This window comes from Heptranchias perlo, unplaced genomic scaffold (assembly GCF_035084215.1).
Source record: "Heptranchias perlo isolate sHepPer1 unplaced genomic scaffold, sHepPer1.hap1 HAP1_SCAFFOLD_163, whole genome shotgun sequence".
Classification (NCBI taxonomy): Eukaryota; Metazoa; Chordata; class Chondrichthyes; order Hexanchiformes; family Hexanchidae; genus Heptranchias; species Heptranchias perlo.
In genome coordinates, this window is record NW_027138892.1 from 740,270 (window position 1) to 744,938 (window position 4,669).

The 4,669-nt window shown below is 40.3% G+C and overlaps 1 pseudogene; it reads left to right on the forward strand.

Annotated features, from left to right (window-relative positions):
* The first annotated feature begins 524 nt into the window (after positions 1–524).
* Positions 525–702, forward strand: LOC137309398 (U2 spliceosomal RNA; annotated as a pseudogene).
* The last annotated feature ends 3,967 nt before the right edge of the window (positions 703–4,669 follow it).

Consider the following 4,669-nt stretch of genomic DNA (forward strand, 5'->3'; position numbering starts at 1 on the left):
GGGAAAAAGCATCCTATCTGTGCCCCTCATAATTTTGTACACCTCAATCATGTCCCCCCTCAGCCTCCTCTGCTCCAAGGAAAACAAACCCAATCTTCCCAGTCTCTCTTAATAGCTGAAGCGCTCCAGCCCTGGTAACATCCTGGTGAATCTCCTCTGCACCCTCTCCAAAACGATCACATCCTTCCTGTAGTGTGGCGACCAGAACTGCACACAGTACTCCAGCTGTGGCCGAACCAGTGTTTTATACAGCTCCTGTAATGATTCATTACAGGAGCTGTATAATTCATTACAGATTCATTACTACCTGTAATGAATCTGTAATCAATAAGCTTATTGATTGTAATGCAATAAGGCCCCTCGAGTGTCATGAACTGTAATTATGAACAATGTGTAACTGTATTGTTGGAATCATAATTGAACTGTACTTTATGTATCTTGCAAAAAGTATATTCTGTATTGTGTATGTTTGAAATGTGATGACAACTGTATTGTATGTATTGTTACAAATTTTATGAATAAGTATATTTTTTGAAAAAAAAATCTGTTCTTATCAGTTTAATATCTGATACGTTCCCTATCTGGGGACCCTATATTAATTTGATTTTTGGAACAGGGAGATGGAATAGGGGCTTGCTCCGTCCACAAGCTGATCTGAACCCTAAACTGATCCATTATCCTAAACGGACTCAGAATATTAAAATACGGCAAATCCTAAACAGACCTGAAACACCAAGCAGACCTGGAAACCCGACCTGGCCCAGAACCCTAGCTGACTCCACTGGTTCACTTGTTAGTTCTGTAGTTTGTTTAAGGCTCTTCTGCTGTTTTTAGGTATGATGTAATGTTAGGGGTCATTGAGATCAGTCTGTGAGGATCAGTCTTTGCCGGGGTCCTGTGGAATATTTTGCAGTGCTGGGTGTTTTTGGATGTGTGGAGAATGTTAGTCTTGAGGGTCCTGAGTTAATTGGAGCTCTTGTGGTCAGTTTGTGTGGAGTATGTTACAACCAGATACTGAGCCAGAAACTCAAAACAACACAGAATCTCAAATTGACCAAACTAACCCAGAATATAAAACTGAACTGGGACCCTGAACCAATCCCAATTCTAAAGTGACCAACTCATGTAAAATGAATTATAAACATAAAGAAAAGCCAAGAACCCAAATTTGTGTTGAAACTGAAAACAAGCCCAGAATCCAAGATTGAACCAAAGTCTTACACTGATTCATCAGCCTAAAAATATTCAATGCATGAAACATATCTCGAACCCAGAATGAACCCACATGACGAGGCTGACACCGAAGGCTGAGCGTCAGGGATTTCTACAATCCCTCAGTGTTGGCATCAGTCTGGGCGTGTTGAGTCATCAGAGATCGTTGTCTATGTTTGTTGTTCTGTGTCAGTTTGTGGGTGTTGTGGTTTGGGGTTTCTCTGCTCAGTATTGCGGTAATGTGCACTGTTGAAGGTCCATTTACAGATGCTGTGGTTTGCTGTGACAGTGCAGTTATCATTTTACAGGAGGCAGAAGCCCAACGTGTGATGCCATCGTTAGCTTTGGGTGTTTGATCAATGTGTGGATGGTGAGGTAAGTGTGTTGGGACTGGGTCAGTTTCTGGGTATTGTGTTTTTTTGCGGATGATGTGATCGGTTTGGGGCGTATTGTGGACAGCTTTAGGATGCTGACTCATTTGGGGAGATGGGATAGTCAGTCATTGAACACTGCCTCAGTTATGGTCCCTGAACACAGTTTGCAGTACCAGAGTCAGTTTCAGGGTGCTGTGGTCAGTTTCAGAGATACATGGTATTTGCTTGAGGTGCTGTATTAGCTTGAGGTGCTGGGCCAGTTGGAGGTACTGTACTACTTGAAGAGCTAGGTTAGGTTAAGGTGCTGGACTAACTTGAGGTGCTAGGTTAGTTTGAGGTGTTGGATTAGTTTGGAGGCTGTATTATTTTGAAGTATTAGGTTATTTTGAGGTTCTGGGCTGGTCTGAGGTGCTGTTTTTGCTTGAGGTATTAGATTATGTTGAGGTGCTGGATTACTTAGGGCGGCAGCTTTAGTTTGAGGTAATCAATTTACTGCAAGTGCAGTTTTAGCTTAAGTTACTGGGTTAGTTGGAGGTGCTGTATTAGATTGAGCTGCTGGGATAGTTTAAGCTTTTGTAAATGTCTGAGGTTCTTGATCAGTATGTTTCCAGCCCAACGAGGAAGGAAGCAGTGCTGGATCTAGTTCTGGGGAATGAAGTGGGGCAAGTTTCAATGGGAGAGTGTTTTGGAAACAGTGAACACAATATGATTAGGTTTAGAGTAATTATGGAAAAGTACAAAGACAATGAAAGTTGAAGATACTTAACCGGAAGAGGGTTAATTTCAGTGAGCTGAAAAGGGATCTGGCCCTTGTGGAATGGGAACAAAGATTATCAGGTAAAACAGTTAAAGAGCAAAGGGAGGCCTTCAAGGAGGAGATAGTTCAGGTACTTCATCTAACCCTATCAGCATATCCTTCTATTCTTTTCTTCCTTATGTATTTATCTAGCTTCCTTTTAAATGCATCTATGTTATTCGCCTCAACTACTGCATATGATAGTACGTTCTACATTCTAACCACTCTCTGGGTAAAGAAGTTTCTCCTGATTTCTTTTTTGATTTTATTAGTGACTGACTTATATTTATGTCACCTAGTTTTGGACTCTTCAAAAGTGGTCACATCTTCTCTACGTCTACCCTATCAAACCCCTTCATAATTTTAAAGATCTCTATTAGATCACCCTCTGCCTTCTCTTTTCTAGACAAAATACAGCGATCCTGTTCAGTCTTTCCCCATAGTTAAAATCTCAGTTCTCATATTATTCTTGGAAATCTTGTTTGCACCTTCCCCAGTGCCTCTATATCCTTCTGGTAATATGTCGACCAGAACTGTGCACGGTACTCTAAGTGTGCTCTGTACAAGGTTCTGTACAAGTTTAATATAACTGCTCGGCTTTTCAATTCTATTCCTCAAGAAATGAACCCACTGCTTTGTTTACATTTGTACGATCTTGTTAACCTGCGTTATTACTTTGAATGATTTGTGAATCTGTATGCCTCGATCCCTTTGCTCCTCCACCCATTTCGACTCTTATTTCCCAAGGATTATGTGGCCTCCTTATTCCTCCTACCAAAATGCACCACCTCACACTTTTTTTTTATTCGTTAATAGAATGTGGGCATCACTGGCAAGCATTTATTGCCCATTCTAATTGCCCTTGAGAAGGTGGTGGTGAGCTGCCTTCTTGAACAAATGAGTGGCTTGCGAGGCCATTTCAGAGGGCGATTAAGAATCAACCACGTTGCTGTGGGTCTGGAGTCACATATAGACCAGGCCAGGTAAGGACGGCAGGTTTCCTTCCCTGAAGGACATTAATGAACCCGATGGGTTTTTACGACATTCCAGTAGTTTCATGGTAACCATTACTGATGCTAGTTTTTTTTATTCCAGATTTTATTTAATTAATTGAATTTAAATTCCCCAGCTGCCGTGGCAGGATTTGAACTCATGACTGGAATATTAGTCCAGGCCTTCTGGATTACTAGTCCAATGACAACCACTATGCTACTGGACCCAACATTGAAATTCATTAACCATTTACACGCCTATTCTGCATGTTTATTTACGTCTTCTTGAATGTTATCAGTTTTCTTCAGTATTAATGAAGCCCCCAAATTTAGTGTCAATCACAAATTTTGAAATTGTACTTCTGATTCCCGAGTCCAAATCGTTTATGTAAATGATAAACAACAGTGGTCCCAGCACCGATCCCTGTGGAACACCATTTCCCACCTTCTGTCAGTCTGAGTAAACACCTTTAACCACTACTCTCTGTTCTCTGTTTTGGAGCCAGCTTGCTATCCATTCTGCTACTTGTTCCCTGACTCCACCTGCTCTGACCATAATCACAAGTCTACTATGTGGTACCTTATCAAAGGCCTTTTGAAAATCCCTTATCTACTCTTTCTGTTCCTTCTTCAAAGAATTCAATAAGGTTGGTCAAGCATGACCTTCCCTTTTGAAATCTGTGCTGACTATTCTTGATTATATTTTCGGTTGCCAGATGTATTTCTATTACATCTGTGAGGAAAGATTCCATTATCTTTCCCACCACCGAATTTAAGCTCACTGGTCTATAGTTCTTTATCGCCGTTCTATCGTCTATTTTAAACATAGGAATAACATCAGCTGTTCGCCAATCCTCTGGCAGCATTCCCTTCTCTAATGAATTGATATACATGTATGTAATAGTGCCTCTGCTATTTCTCCCCTAACTTCTATTAATATGCATGGACGCAATCTACCTGGACAGAGGTTTTATCTTTTCTACGTTTGACTCGTTTATCAATTATCTCCCCTTTTCTATCATAAATGTCTTTATAACTTTTTTGATTTCTGCTTCTAATGTCTTATCCATCTTGTTAGTGTCAATATTGAGGCAAAGTAATGATTCAACATTTCTGCCGTTACCTGTGAGTTCACCTTATGCATCCCTTAGTGGCCCGACCCCTATCATGATTTTCCTTTTGTTATTTATGTGTCTGTAGAATACTTTACTTTTTAAAAAGTATTTTTTGATAATTTAATTTTGTAATTCCTCTTTGCCTTCCGAATAGGTTTTTTTTAAACTTATTTCCTAACC